Source organism: Callospermophilus lateralis, unplaced genomic scaffold, assembly GCF_048772815.1.
Source record: "Callospermophilus lateralis isolate mCalLat2 unplaced genomic scaffold, mCalLat2.hap1 Scaffold_79, whole genome shotgun sequence".
NCBI classification, from domain to species: Eukaryota; Metazoa; Chordata; class Mammalia; order Rodentia; family Sciuridae; genus Callospermophilus; species Callospermophilus lateralis.
The window spans coordinates 3,105,963-3,123,135 of NW_027515935.1; positions in this window are offsets into that span (position 1 = coordinate 3,105,963).

Genomic DNA, 17,173 nt, shown 5'->3' on the forward strand with positions numbered 1-17,173 from the left:
GGAGGATCAAAAGTTCAATGACATCCTCAGCAACTTAGCAAGGCCCTGTCTCAAAATAAAATAAAACAAAAGGTTCTGGGGATCTAATTTACTGGTGAAGTGCCACTAGTTTTAATTACCAGTACCAATAAAAAACATGTTACCTCAAAAATGTTTTTTTTTCCCTATTGGATTAGCAAAGATAAAAAAGATTAACAAAACTTGGTATGAGCAAGGGTTTTGAAAATAGTATTCTCATGAAAATTGAGGGCTCAGCCATATTTATTAATATTTAAAATGTATAATGTTTGATCTGGAAGTTATACCTCTAAGAAGATAAATGAATATGTATACTATCATCAACATACCATTATTCAAAAGAAAAAAAAAAAACAAGTAACAATCTAAATGGTTATCAAAGGGGTAGATACATAAAGTATGATGGCTCTTAATGATAGACAGCCAGAGATAGGGTTGTAGCTCAGTGGTAGGGCACTTTCCTGGCATGTGTAAAGCACAGGGTTTAATTCTCAGCACCATATATGTAAATGAATATCCATTGACAGCTAAAAAAAAAATTAAAAAAATCTAGGCAGCCAGTAAAATGAACACAGATGTTTATGCACATCAGTTTCAACTCACAAATAGAGATATATAAAACACATTAAAAATGACCACATAGCTTCATATAGAGAAACTGATTTTTATTTAAAGTCTTATATATATTTTTATTTAAAGTCATATATATATATATATATATATATATATATATATATATATATATATATATACTTTCATGTACATCAATAAGTTTCCAAAAATGTGTTAATGGTGGCCATTTCTTTGTGTAGGACATTAGGACTTACTTTTGTCATTATGTTGTCTTATATGGGTAGAAATTTTTCTAATTATTATGATAAAAAATCACAACAAACTTTTAAGAATAAGAAGTGCCTCTATATCACCAAAATTAGTTCAAATACTTTCAACTTCCTATTAAAAAGAAAAGAATTCATTAAATGTTGCAAGTAGATGTAATACAAGATCTCTTTCTCAAAACCACACTTTAAAATGACAAGATAATAGAAATTAAAATATTAGAGTCAAAGAGATAGAGAAAGGCAAACATCATTATTCAAACAGCCCATATTCCTGGCATTCACCTTACCACCCATAGGTTCTATGTACTCAAACACTCCTAAAACAATATCCCTTTTACACATTAATGAACCAGACTAAACAAATAATAATTAAGAATTTTTAAAATGTAAAATCATAAAATACTTACCACAGTAAAAATATTTAATTGTTTTCCTGCCTTACATTCTTTCTTATCACCTTCATTAGGAACCTGAAAATAGAAAAGTAAAGATTATTTTCTATCAAACACATGCCAGCATCAAAGGCAGTTAGAGAAAGACTCCTGAAGAATGTGAACTTCTGAGATCAATCAGAACAAAACAGAAGTTAACAGAATACGACAATTGAGAAGTAAAGTTGGGCACTATTACAAATCTAACCTATGTAAATGATTGCATTCAGTGCATATGTCTGGGGCACCATGGCACGCTCATCTCCTGCACCTGGACCCTGCCTTGCCCACTTGCCTGTCACCAAGGGCAAGTCATGTCAGCCCCCCTCTTTGAGTCTGTTCCTTATATGTATAATAACAATGACCATAAGGAAGAATTCTAAGAAATATGAGGGATAATCCACATCAGAGGCTCTAAAATAGTTCTTAGAACACACTTTCAATGTTTTAACATTGTAGCCTCTCACGAAATTAAAAAATCTACCACTCACCAAATCCACCCCTATTATTTAGTGTATTTCTTATAACTCTTATTGAAAAGAGGCATAGTCTTTGTATTCTACCAAGACTAATGTGTAATGGGTGAGAGGAGCTTCCCAGATATATAAGGCGAAAGTCCAAAGTGAATTCTTCATTTGTTTGTTTAACAAACATCTCAATGTGAACATTGTCAGGTATTTTGTTGGGTTCTGGCATTCTCTCCTATACAGAACAGACAAGAGTTTTGCTCAAGGTGTGTCCTATCTACCAAGGCTCACACCACAACACAGGAAAGCTTCTTGAAGTGACAGACACTGGTTTTTACTGGGCTGGGGGTATAACATATCTTAAGTGGCAGAATTAGGTGTGACAGATTCTGGGTGGAAAGGATGACATCATAGGACACATGGGGCCTTTGGGGAATGCTGAGTAGCACTGTTATTAGTGTGCACACAAGAGAGCAATAAACAGGAGGGCCTTGAAGACAAGACTGTTTGTTTCCTTTCTGAAATGCACTGATTATCTTTAAACTGAAAACTGCGAAAGATTTTAGCTTTAACTTCAACTCCAATATCTTTTTATTGTCTTGCTTTTCTTTCTCTCTTTAAAAGTGAGAGAAGTACAATCAGGAAAAAATCACCCCTCAGCACATGGTGGTGGTGGAAGAGACAGTGATGATTTCCACACATTTTTGCCTTTAATTTTCCCAATATTCTTATAAAGACAGTATTGTTCTTCTCACAGATTAGGAAGCTGAAGTTTGGACAAGCTAAATAGATTTTAAATGTATACAATTATCTGATTTTTATTTCTTTAAGGTTTTTATTTTTCTGGAACTAGACAAAACAGTTCTATAGTACTTATGGAAAGATAAACAAGCAAGAATTGCCAGACATATGAAAAGCAAGAAGCGAAAACTAGTTAGTTTTAAAAACATTAAAACTTTTATAAAACCAATTATGTGATACTGGTACATGAAGAAAAAGACTAATAGCACACAAACCCAGAGACACTCCAGTACATCCAAAAGTTAACAATACAATAAGAGTGCTCAAAGAAGGGCTCTAAAACCAACAGATAAAAATAACAGGCACACACAAAAAGATAAAGTTAAGCCTACACATCATTCTGAACACCAGAATAAATCCTAGTTTGAACATTTAAATGTAAAAAAGATGCCATAAAAGTACTAAAAGAAACCATGGGCAAATTCTAAAAATCTTGGAAGTGTTTTAGTGACTTAAAATCCAGATATCATAATAAGTAATATAAACTGTGAAATTCAAAGAAAAAAATGTAAGACTTTTGTATATTAAAATATGTGAAGGTAAATGAAATAAGTGAAAATCTGGGGAAAACAACAATTTATATCACACAAGACTAATCTCTCCAATTTATAAATTTCTAGAAATTGAGAAGGGAAAAAAAGGAATCCAAAACAAAAATGTGCAAAACACATGAACAGAGAATTCACAGAAAAAGACATACAACTAGTTTTTAATGCTCAGCCTCATAAATAATGATAGCAATGCACCCTAAAACTACTCTATATTGATAATTCTCATCTATCAAACTGTTAACAAATTCAAGGGTTGTAAACATAGTACATTGGAAAGGTGCCAGGAAAATAGGAACTCTCTCATACACTTCAATCTGCCCTCTTGTATTGTGGTATCCAGACTGGATTTGACAATCATAGATGAAAACATTTTTTTTTAAATTGTCATGCTGAACACATACCAACTTTTTTCCTTGTCATTAGTCCCTAAACAATAACAACTATTTGCATGGCATTTACATTGTATTAGGTGTTCTATGAAATCTTAAGATAATTTAAAAGTATGTGGAGTATGTGCAAAAGTTACATGAAAATACTAAGCCTTTTTATGAAAGAGACTCAAGCATCCTTGAATTTCAGTATCCAGAAACAACCAATTCTCCATGGATAAAAGGAGAAAATATACTTGTGGGAGTTCAAAATGGTGCAATACTTAAGAAAGAAAGTATTTAACAAAATTTTAAATGCAATGCCCACTAGTGCAGTGATCCCACTTCTAGTAATGTATCCCACAGATGTACCTGCACATGTATAAAATGATATGCACACAAGCTGTTTCACCACAGTATGGTCTGTGATAAACATAGAGATGACCCAAATACCCACCAAGGGGACTGGTGAAATAAACAAGGTACTTAATAGATGCTGTATAAACAAAGCTGTTGTTAAAAAAGTTTTTTTCTATAAACAAATATTATATTCTTTCTAAATAAATACTAAAAGAAAAATATCTCAAGAGCATATAAAGAAAAAGCCATGGAACAGAATTAGTAACATAGTATGTTACATTGTATATAAAAATAATATAGTATACTGGCATTTCTCCTACTATAAAAGAAAACAATTGACATCTATGAGAAATCAATTAAAAGAGGTTATCAAAGAAAGAGGAGTGAAGGGCGGGGGAAGATGTTGGAAATCAGATTTTCCCAAGCATGCCTGTGTCATTTTAACTTTTGGACCATAACAATTTGTTATCTATATTAAAAGAATTTTTAAACATTAAAAAGAATACTTACAGAAAGAAGAGAAAGAGACACATATAAATAAGACTTAAAACCAAGCTTTAAAGAGATTTTTTGTTCTGAAATTAGATTCTGAAAAGCAATCTTAGTATGGTCATCGCAAAAAAAAAAAAAAAAAAATGCTTTTTCCCCTTTCAATCAAGTTAAAGGATATGGTAGTCTGTTTTAAAAAAGCTATTTGAAGGAGTAAGAAATTAGAAAAGAGGAGAGAAATGTACAATGAGGGCACTCTAGTATAATAGTTCTTCATATATCATTCCTGTACCAGTAGCATCAGCATCATGTGATAACTTGTTAAAATTAAAATTCTCAGGCTCACACACAGACTAGTGAATCAGAAACTTTGTACTAGTCCAGCAAGGCTGGTAAAACCCTCAAGCATGAGAGTCACATATGTTGTCTGGTGCTTCCCACAGGTTCACAACAGCACTAGTCTGCATTTCAAACAAGCTCCAGGACCTAGGACCACACTTGGATAAGCAAAGCTGAAGTCCTTCTAGGGAAAAAAGGTATGTAACCTTCATATGGTTGAGTTTCCTATGAAATTTGTCCTCACTATCAAATAAAAAAAGTCCTTTTACAGTCTTTCTAGCCAATATATATCATGGAGCTACTTTCCCACATAAACTATGTACACAGAGAATAAATGTTTTCGAAAACATTCTTATAAAAACAATAACAACTATGAATCATCAAAATTCAACTTAAGGATGTCTTTAAAAAAGTATAAGTGGACCTACAAACTTTCAGAAATAGGAGAAAGAAACAAAAATAATCCATATTTCATAAACTCTGCTTGTGTTTTCTGAACAACTTAACCTCAAATGAATTAACTGCCCACCATGTGCTCTCCATGAAAAAGCACCAAGAAGTTTGTTTCCCTCAAACACTTTTCAAGAAAAAAAGGTACTCATGTTTATGAACGATGGTTTTCCATTTGTTTTACATGAGGAGAAAGATCTCTATAGGAATCTTCTGAATAAAGAATTCTAGTTTAGACAGAAGTATTTAGAAGTCAAATGTAGTGGCACATGCCTATAATCCCAGCATCCCTGGAGACTGAGACAAGAGGATCTCAAATTCAAACCCAGCCTCAGCAACAGTGAGGCACTAAGCAACTCACTGAGACCCTATCTCTAAATAAAATATAAAATAGGGCTGGGGATGTGGCTCTATGCCCCTGAGTTCAATTCCTGGTACTCACCACCTCCCCCCCCCCAAAAAAAAAAGAAGGATAAAGAAATGTGTATCTTCATTTTGCAAGTCACCATTGAATAGTTTTTGGTGCTAAAAATTAGCCAATAAATTGACATTTTTATATATTTCCTATTTCACTGCCTCTGAGATGCCATCACCTTTAAGACACTAGAATATTCTCATTCTATGTACCACTCGGAAGAAAAACTGCCATGGGGTTACAACATGCCAATTTTAAGATTCCATCCATCTCAGATGTGCATCTTAAGAATCAATGAAATGCCTTAATTATAAACCACAGAATTGTAGGGTAAATTATTTGTTTTCCTCTTAGCTAACTCTTACGTCTCTCAAATGTATAACACCATAAAGGCATGCGTGTTTTGTCCATTGAAAACACATCCTCTATGCTTACAAACTGAAACATTTTCAAAATCATTGTAATTAGTTATTTATTTAGTTTACTTAGGAACATGTGAATATGAAAAAAAAATAATGTTTAACAGTATTTTTAACAGTACTCACTTCTTTTTCTCTGGAACATTTTACTTGCTCAAAATAATAAAAATAAAATATTTTCAACTTGGCTGACTTCTCATGTTAAAAAGATTCAATATATCTCTAGACAATTGAAAATATATCCTCATCCAAGAAGTCTTTACTTAAATGTTTGTTTACATAGCACACTTCAATAGTAATAAGCAAAAAACACAAGATTTTTAAAAAATCAAAATAAATATCCTTTTTAGAGTTAAACAACTTGAAGAAATTTTTGTTACACTTTAGCTAGTTTAAGCTAAACTTTATTTTATTTTTTCTTTATCATAACTAGCAGTGTTTCAAAAGGAAAAATAATTTGTAATGAGTCATACCATGAAGACTGGCATATGTACATTTATCTACATTTCCCAAATTTGCTAATATGAACACTAGTAAGTAGAAAGGGTTATTTTAAAAGTGATTACAGCTGGGCATGTTGCTGCTTGCTTGTAATCCCAAAAATCTGGGAGGCTGAAGCAGAAAAATCCCAAGTTTGAGACTGCTTCAACAGCTTCAGAAGATCCCATTTCAAGAAGGGGGGGAAAGGTCTGGAATTCAGAGGTAGATTGTCTATGGGTTCAATACAATCCCTATAAGTAACCCAGCCCCTAAGTGATGACACGAATGTATATTCTACTCAACTCAGACATGCTATCATACACACTGCTGTCACTTCCCAACTCTTTTCTCACATCAAACTGGTAAAATGATTCTAGTGGTTAGTTGTCAACATTACTAATGTGAATTCCCATCAAACACAGACAAAATTTTATGACAGGAGAAAACCTTGCTTCCCAAGATTTTAGAATAATTGACAAAAGTGTCACTAACCAAGACCATGTCTTTGTTATATGTCAGACACATCAGAAAAAAATGATAATTTTTCCAGAAAAAAGTTATCAAAGAGTTTGGGGGACACCCTGGGGCATCTAGTGTTTGGGGGCCAGGATCTAGGCTTCACACAATGCTTGGGTGGGATGGATCTGTATTATCAAGATTAATCCTGGTCACAAGAATTTTGATCTTAAAAATAGTTTAATCAAGCCCACTTTAAATGAGCATTTTTTTAAGACATAATATTTAAAAGTTTTCATAGGAAAACCCACAGCTTGCCTCAAATTATGTAAGACAAACTAATAAGGAATGCTTCAGGAGAATAAGGAAATTGAAAATTACTGCTCATTTTTTCACACTACACATTAACTCAACATAAGTTTTAAAACTATAGTGAGTATATGCCACAGTCTCTGGCTGGGCACAAATCACGAGTCTCCACACAGCTTGTAGATTCAAACAGCAATTCTTTATTCCCGAACTCACACCAGCCGTCTACAAACACGTTCTGGGGGAATCCACGTTCTCTGCCCAAATCCACTACTCCTGGGCTTCTGTCTCCCAAAATATACTGTCTGACCCTAAGAACTCAAGAGGAACTCAGCAGCAGAATATGCCCTATTCTAAAGGGGGAACACCCTAATCTCCTATTATGCTAAACCACCCTATTCTAAAGGGGGAACACCCTAATCTCCTATTATGCTAAATCGCCCTATTCTAAAGGGGGAACACCCTAATCTCCTATTATGCTAAACCGCCCTATTCTAAAGGGGGAACACGGATCCTCCCTGGTCCTTGAGCAAGGTCACCTTACATGCAAAGTCCTGCAAAATGTCCTATTTCCATGAGTCCTTCCACTAAAGAAACATGGGGGTACGCTGGCAAGGAAATTGTCATACCTACTTGGCTTATGGCTCCCAGCAAGTATACATAGACTAGTATATATGCTAACAGTATGAGATGGCACATAAATTGCACCCTAATGAATCCAAAAATTTCAGTCTTGTTAATATTTTACTGTTATTACAAGCAACTGAAGGAATTCGTTACTGTTCCTTCAAGTAGCAGTACCTCAAAGCACAAGACACAAAAGGATGTGTTGCAACATGGTGGGGAATGGGATCCATGCAAGGGCAATAGTATGACCTGTGGATAGAGTGAGGCAGCCTGTAACTGACCTTGGCAAGTCATCCCTACTTCAATCTAGCCTCTGCTTTTTATTACCTTAAATAAGGTTATCCCAAAGCTAAGTGTTTTCTCCCTAGTTTCCATCTCCATCTCTCTCTTTGATTTTCTTGTTTGAACTAGATTTTAATACTTTTTTTATTTTAAACCATCTCAAACTTCTTCATTAGCAGCAGTTGAAAGCACTTGAATTCATACTGTCATCCACCACAGCTGAAAGTTCTGGTTATAAGTGAGACAGTACTGCATATCATACATTGTTCTCCCTTTATTTTTCTTCTACATGTAAGTGAAAGTATCATACCCACTTTCACTTATGTGTGTAGGCAGGTTCTGTTATTTATGAACCTCACTGTTCAGTAGCAAAGTAGGCTCCTTAAACTTTCAACACCAAGGACAGGAGCCTTGATTTTGTGGTTGAAAACAACCTGTACCAGACTAGAATCACTTGCTTCAAAAAGAATCAAAGTTTCCTTTGCCTGAGGCAAGCCTTGGGCTCCAGTATTCCACTTTTATTGGGCTCCTGACCCCACCCCTAGAACACAAAGGTCACTCTAATCCCACCTCTGCTCTCTCACAAAGGGCAAAAAGATAGTTTAGGGGTGGAAGACCTTCTGGGAATCAGACAAAAGGCTTGGAAAATCCTGTCCCAACAAACTCACATTCCATGCTGCATCCAATTTCAGAGTGGGTCCCAGACACACCCTCTGAAGCCCCACCAGGACCCCAGGGAACCAGTTGCAAGCACTGCTGGGAGTAAAGCCAGATACAAGGAAGGGGCACAGGCCTGCACGGGTGTTGGAAGCCCCATCCAACCACGTCCCAGCAATGCAACTTTGGGCAGGGCGCTGCCCCTCTCTGTGCAGCCAGAGCATGGAAATGCACAAGTGCCTGGCACACAGCAAAGTGGAGCTGCCATGGCCAGCAGTGTCAACCCTGCCACCCTGGGAGACTGAGGTGGGACCGGGGTTGCACCAAGAGCAAGGTCTGACTGGGCAGGGGGACTGGACCCTGGCCTAGCCACCCCACCCAGAGCAGGTCTGGGATGGTGTAGACCGGGCGGTGCAACTGCAGCAGCGGGGCATGGGGAACTGCCTCAAAAGACGCTGGCCATCCTCATGCCCACCCCGCTCCCCTTGCCAGGGGCCTTGGTCTCTGTCACGCTCACCCTCCTCAGGCCCCAAGGGCCTCCACGCCACCCACAGCCCGCTGATCACCTCTCATGCTGCCTCCTCCGCTGCTGCTACCACCAATGCGGTGAGATCTCGCGAGACTTTGGTTGTCCCCTCACTACTCGGCCCTCACTGCTGAGCGAACCCGCCCTGGAAATAACTTGGCCACTCCCCTTTACACTGCCAAGCGCGCCTTCTGGTCAGGAACAGCTGTTCTTCTGACCTTCTATCCATAGCCCCACCCCTGAATCCACTCGGCCCACCCCGTGACCCCAAAGGATTAAAACCCAGGTGCTAGGCAGCTCCTTAGTCTCACTTGGCCGCCAGGTTTTTTGTGCACATTTGCCTGCCTGGGTCCTGGACCTGGGAGCCTCAGCCCCAGCTTGGACCACAGGAAAAGTAGTAAAAATAGTAAGCATAGCAGCTGAGATCTTTAACGACACCCCTAGGGTCCTCACAAATGCCTGAAGAAGGTATTATTGTCCTCCCTATTTCACAGTGGAAATATTGGAGTTGCAAGATTATGCAATGGGCTCCAATCACAAAACTAGGAAGTGGCAAGAGACAATATGGGAATCTGGGCTCCTCTGATGTTCATACCAGTGCCTTCCATGACGACCTCCAGGCTCTGTCCCTGCTTGCACCATGGGTACTGCCTCTTAGCCCCAGTCTCTACTTCCAACCTCATCCCTGGCCCCAATATTCACCAAGGTAAACAGAGACACACCTAGGTGGACATCTGCTACAATATTCCTGGTCTGGATAAAATTATTATCAATAAAATGTTTCAGCTTCATTGCATGAATTTCCTAAGGCCTCCCTGCGACATTTCTTGGGCAGGACCCATAAAATTATGAGACTGTATTGAATTCTGTAGTCTCCTTGGATAACATTTTTCTGATACAAAGTATGATGGAATGGCATAGAGGACATAAAATATACATGATGTTAGGGAGAAGACACATGGCACTTCTTCCCAGGAGAAATCATAATAATTGTTTCTAAAGAAGAGGAGCTAAAATTTATTGGAGGTATATGTTCTTCCAGTCCTTGAGATGAAGAAACTAGAATACGTGTTCATAGTTAGTCAGAATTTGAACCTAACTCTGAGCTTGACCCTGTTCCACAAGACAGCATAGTCTACTTCTTTTGGGTCAGGTTCTGTAAAATCATGAGCCTTTAAGGTTCAGTTTACCCCTTTTTTGGAGTCTTCCTGGGCTACAGCAGCTTACATGATAGTTAGGTCTGTTAGACAATGCAGGTCCACTCACCCTCCAAGATAGTTCACTCTCCAGAAAATTATTCTGCTATATGAGCCAGAGCATATGAGTCTCCTTCTACATATCAACAAAACCCAATCCACCAGCTGAAAGAGTGCTTAAGGAGGTGAAATCACAACAAAGGGGCAGCTACAAGGTGCCTAGCAAAACTCCAAGTGCTGTCCACTCACTAACTCATCTAGTCTGATAATTCTGGATCCGTTAGGATAAGCAGCACTGGGCTGACAGCAGCAGGAGTTGAAGCAAGGGAAGGCTCCTGGCACGTGGCACTCCAGGGAAGCAAGGGAGAAGCCGTCCTTAGTTCATCTGGTCAAGCCTGCATGCGGTTTGGGGCATTTTCCTTTGAAGCTTAGCCTCAAGTTCTTTTCTCCAGCCCTACCAATGATTCATTGGGATGCCTAGCATCCTCTAGTGCACTACCCTTTCTACTTAAAGCAGCTAGTATTTCTCCCCCAGAACACTGGCCTCTCATAAGCCAAATTCCATTAGAGCCCAGGATATTTTGGGGAAGCTTACTAGAGACAATGGTAAGAGAAAATTTATCTGCTTTAAGAAAGAGCCCAGGGCAGATGATGTGACACATGCCTGTATTCCCAACTACTTGGAAGGCTGGGCTAGGAGGATGGCAAGTTTAAAGTTAGCCTATGCAACTTAGTGAGACCATATCTCAATATAAAAAAGGGCTGGAGATGTAGCTTAGTGGTAGAGTGAAGAAAGAAGGAGGAAACATGAGCTTCTTACCTCCTCTGAGCCTCAGTGTTCTTACCTGCACAATGGCATGATAATATTACCCTGGCACCTGATATTCAGGTAGTCAAGCATATGGTAGCTAAAGCACTTAGCACAATGCCTGGTACCTGAAAACATTAAAAAATTGTTCTTTTTGTTTCCTTTTTCCAGACCCTGTGCTATGGATGCAAGAAGATTATATGAGATGTAACTTTGTCTCTAAGAACTCAAGATCAAGTGAAAAACACAATGAACCATCTAGTATATGGGGGTGGGAAGAGAAGAGCACAGAGTGGGCACTTAAACCTAATGAGGGTATCAGAAGAGTCCTCCGCAGAAGGTGACATTCAAAAGAAGACAGAAAAATGACTGCCTTTGCTACTTAGGCAATCCAACCAAAAGCATATTAGAGCCTCGCTGGACAACATTGATATCCATGACTCCCATAGACCCTGACATAATCATTCATTCATTCATTCATTCATTCATTCATTCAATCAATCAACTAAATACCCGTAAACACCTTCTGGTGACATGATATAATTTGAGCATTAAAATGAGGTTTATCAATCACTTTCCAGTCATTGAGTCCACACCCTGGTCCCAGCTGGCTCCAGGCACAACTGTCATGGGAACTGTTCATGGGAAGCCAGCATTATGGAAGGGAAGATGAGAATGGAGGTTCCCTGTCTAGACTGTGATGTTTGCCAACCTGCTTCATGGCTCTGCCCCTCATCCATCCTGTTAACACGAGGAGGTGTCCTTTTTCTCATTGGAAAAGTAAAGATGCTGAGGCCCAGAGACAGTGTGTATTTCCATGGTGCCTTCCACTTTGTTTGTCTGAGAGACCTGGAGGAAGGCAGTATCTGCCAAAGCAGGACCAACCATAAGCACGCTCTCCCTGCAGCTTGGGTTTCTGGAGCTAAGCTGCTTCTGTGACTCCCCCAGTATTCCTCCCAGACTCAACCCTCTTTTGTGAGAAACTAGAACTTGCCTGCAAATGGCTGCTCCATGACCCATGTTCTCTTGGTTTGAAAGGTTGTTCACCAAAACCTTCATTGTTTCAGAATTCCTTCCTCTCTGTTTCATGAAGGTGGTATGGGGTTGTGGAAGGGAATCCAAGACCTCAAACTACTGTTCTGTAAGCCCTCACCAGCCTCTGGGACAGTGACCTCCTTGCTCTCTGTCACTGGCTCAGAAGGCTACAGTTGGAGGGCCTAAAACTGCTCGACTCCTAAATAGTGGTGGTCCACTCAGTCCAATCCAGGCACCTTCCAGTTAACCAGCCCTAGTTTTCTGGTGCTGATTTTCTGCTATAAAACTTGTTGCCCTGCCCATTTCCCCTAGGTCATCTCTGTTCACCTGTAGCTCTAAGTCCAGTGCCACTTCACCCCTCCCACAGCAACTCCCATTAGTCTCACTACCACAATCAGTTCCTTTCTGTATCCCTCTTGAGACACATGAAACTTTCTAGAAGCTTCTGGATGCAAACTCCAAACCCTTCTTCTGCCTTACCATTTGCATCTTTTTTTTAAAGATAGAGTGAGAGAGGAGAGAGAGAGAGAGAGAAAGAGAGAGAGAGAGAGAGAGAGAGAGAGAGAGAGAGAGAATTTTTTAATATTTATTTTTTAGTTATCGGCGGACACAACATTTTTGTTTGTACGTGGTGCTGAGAATCGAACCCGGGCCGCACGCATGCCAGGCGAGTGCGCTACCACTTGAGCCACATCCCCAGCCCCACCATTTGTATCTTGATTTTATTTTGACATTGTTCCTTCTCAAAATTTCATATAGGAAATGTTGCCAAATCTTCTCTGTTTTTGACTTTTCCATGCCCTCTATCTTCAATCTTTTGCTAGGAGTTCTGCCTAGATGGACATCTAAAAACTGACTATTTCTCCACCTGTCTCACCTTCTTTCACACTCCAGGCTCCACTGGACTAGAGAGGGGCTAGCCTTTGGGACTGGCAGAGAGGTGACCCAAAAGAAGACTCCAGATGATCAGAGAACATTTGGTGGCAGGTATCAGAAAATTTTACCTGTTACCCTGCCCATTGAGGTTCTTGAGAGGACTAAGTGGAATTGTGCAAATATGTGCTATCTATTCAAACAAGAATATACCAAAAGAACAGATTAATTGGATTCACATTTGACCTTCATCAACAGAAACCTGTATGACTTTTGACATTTCATTTAAACTCTCTAAACCTCAGTGTGCTTGGATGTAAAATGAGAATAACATTAACCCCCACCTCACTGACTCCTGAGGTGAAATAACATCTCTGAGTCCCACTTACACGTGTGTTTGGATGGTAGTGACAAACTTTAAGTGCCAGTTTTGGAGGAATATGTGTTCTTTGGTGCCACCCTAAATAAAAGTGAGTTTTTCTTCTAGTAAGAAATAAGGAAATAGATGCAGGCTAAGTTCCTAGTTAAGTGGCCCTCAGTAGAGTGCCTACTACACTAGTGCCTAGTGTCTACTTCACAGAGTAAGTACTGGAACTATTAGTTAGTGGCAGTAATACTGATCATGAACTAATCCACATAGGATCTAAAATTTTGGATTAGTGTCTACTTAGTGACTAGTCTATTATGAAAGAAAGACTGTGGAGTCCATTAGAATTGCTTGGGAGAACCAGACAGCTGCACAGGTCTGTTCCCCAGCCCAGATGTATTAAACTAGGATATTCGGGACAGTGACTTGAGCTTTTGTTCTTGACCAGCTGGGCAGAAAAATGTTTGAATCAATGAGTAAATAATCATACGGTATGTACAATTGTCCCTCGGTATCCTTGAGAGACTGGTTTCATGACCTCTCCTGGATTCCCAAATCCATGGATGTTCAACACTTTATACAAAGTGGCATAATATTTTTATAACCTATAAATATTTTTGATACATTTTGAATCATCTCTAAATTATGTAGAAACATAGTACAATGTAAATTCTATGAAAATAGTTGTTATACTGTATTGTTTAGGAATTAATGACAAGAAGAAATGTCTATACATGTTCAGTATAAATGCAGTTCTTAAAATATTTTTAGTTACATATGGACACAATACCTTTATTTTATTTGTGTTTTATCTATTTTTTAAAATGTGGGACTGAGGAACAAACCCAGTGCCTCACATACAATTAGCAAGTGCTCTACTACTGAGCCACCACCCCATCCCATAGATGCAGTTTTTAAAAATATATTTTTATTTTTGTAGTTGTCAATGAACAGCATGCCTTTATTTTATTTGTTTATTTTTATGCAGTGTAAGGGTCAAACCCTATGTCTCACACATGCTAGGTAAGCACTCTGCCACAGAGCTATAGCCCAAGCCCTCAAAATAGTTTTTTTTTTAAAGAAAGTTTTTGATCTACAACTGGTTGAATTATGGATATAGGAGGCCAGCTGAATTGATCAAGATAGACTACAATATGCTATGATAGTTATTAACCCCCAAATTTCAATAGCTTAAAATCAAAAAGGACTGTGTTTTGCTCACATAATGCGGCCATGATAGTTTGGTTGAGGTCTCTGCTCAATGGAGAAAACACCATCATGGGCATTATTGTTTGTCCTATCAGAGAGACATATCTCAGTATAACCTCTCACTAGCATTAAGTGCCCCACCCAGAAATGGTACAAACTTCTTCCATGCACATTCTTTGGTCAGGACTTGTCATGGGGCCTGGAAGTGCACTCCTGAAGGTGTCCAGAAGGTGGAGAGCCAGAAGTCATTGCAGTTCTAAGGGTTGAACCCAGTTACTTATATGTGCAAGGCAAGTGCTATGCCACTGAGTCACAACCCCAGCCTCTCATTGTGATTTTAATTTGCATTTTCCTATTGGCTGATTATGATGTTGAGCATATTTTCATGTGCTTCTTTGCCATTCCTTGGTAAAGTATCAAATCTTGTATGTTATTTTTAATTGAGGTATTTGTTTTTCTTATTAAGTTTTAAGAGTTCTTTTTGTATTCTAGATACCAATTCTTTATTAGATTTATGATATTTTGTCCCAGTCTGACATGTTTTACATTCCACTAGCAGTGTCTTTCAAAGAACAGATATTCTTAATTTTGATGAAATTCAATTTACAAATTGTTCTTTAATGCACTTTGGTATCATATCTAAGAACTCTTTGCCTAACCCTAAGTCACAGAAGTTAGCTCCTTTTTCCCTTGAGTAGGTATATTATTTTTGGTTTTACACTTAGGTATATGACCCATTTTGAGTTAATTTCTGTATGTGGTGCAAGGCAGGGGTCAAAATTCATAAGTTTTTGTATATGGGTATTTAGTTCCAGCACCATTTGTTAAAAATGAACATTGTCTCTTTGCTGAATTACCTTTGTACCATGCCAAAAATCAGTTTTTTGTGTACATGGGTCTATTTTGGCCTCTATTTTGTATCATGATCTACTTGTTTATATCAGTACCACAATGTCTGAATTACTTTACCTTTGTAATAGTGTTTTTATTCCAGATTTTTTCTTTTGCAAATTTTTTTGGACTGCTCTTGGTCCTTTGTATATGCATTGAAAGTTTATAATCAGCTTAACTGTTTATACAAAACAGCCTGCTTGGATTCTGAGATATTGAATCTATGAATCAAAGAGAATTGAATTCTTAACATCATTGAGTCTTCCAACAAATGAACATGTTATTTCTTCCCGTTTGTTTAGATTTCCTTTAATTTCTCTTAGCAATCTTTTAAAGTACAAGTCTTGCATATCCCTTTCAAATTTGTCTTAAATATTTGACATTTTTGGTGTTATTATAGTATGTTTAAAAAATTCAATATAAAATTTTTTATTGCTAACATAGAACAACAATTCAGTTTTGTATCTAGCTGTTGTATTATGCAGCTTTGCCACACTCACCTTCTACCAGTAGCTTTTTTGGGGGCATATTTCATCGAATTTTTCTATATAGATAATCTCATCATTTAAAAAAATACAGTTTGAATTTTTCCTTTATCACTTGAATGTCAATTTTTTTCTTGCCTTATTAATCTAAGCAGAATCTCTGGTGTATTGTTGGATGAAATGATGGGAGTGGTCATCCTTGTCTTGTTCCTTATATTAAAAGAAAGACATTCAATCATTTTTTATTATGCATGTTATCTGTAGTTTTTTTTTATTCCTTTTATCAGAATGAGACTGTTATATTCCTATGGTTTTTATTGTTGTTGTTTTTGAACTAAGAATGGGTATTGGATTGTTATTATTTGTTTGCTAATATAATGATGTGCATTGTGTTTTGAATGGCAAACCAGCTTTGCAATATTAGCATAAATCTCATTTAGTCATGATGTTTTATTCATTTTATATATTATTATAATTAATTCATTAAAATTTTGCTTGGGAATTGGATGTGGTTGCATACACTTATCATCCCAGCTACTCTGAGGTAGGAGGGTCACAAGTTCAAGCTAGACTGGGTAACTCAGTGAGATCCTGTATCAAAATAAAAAGGACTGAGGATGTGGCATTAGGCTAACCACATTAGAACATTAGCTTAGCATTTGTGAAGCCCTGGGTTCTATCCTTTTTACAACCACCCACCCCCCTCACAATTTTGTATAGGATTTTGCACCTGTGTTCATGACGGGTATCCCAACCTCTTGTAATGTCATTGTCTGGCTTTGATTGCAGGTTAATGCTGGCCTCAGAATAAGTTAGGAAGTATTTCCTCCTATTCAGTTTTCTTATAGAATTTGTATATTATTTTTTTTCCTACATGTTTGTAGGAATTTTTCAGTGAAGCTATCTGGATCTGAAAAAAAATAAATTAAGATAAGATTTTCAAGCTACAAATTTTCTTAAATATAAACCTGTGACAATTCAATTCAGGTTTTCATTGTAGGTGAGTTTGGTGGTATCTTTCT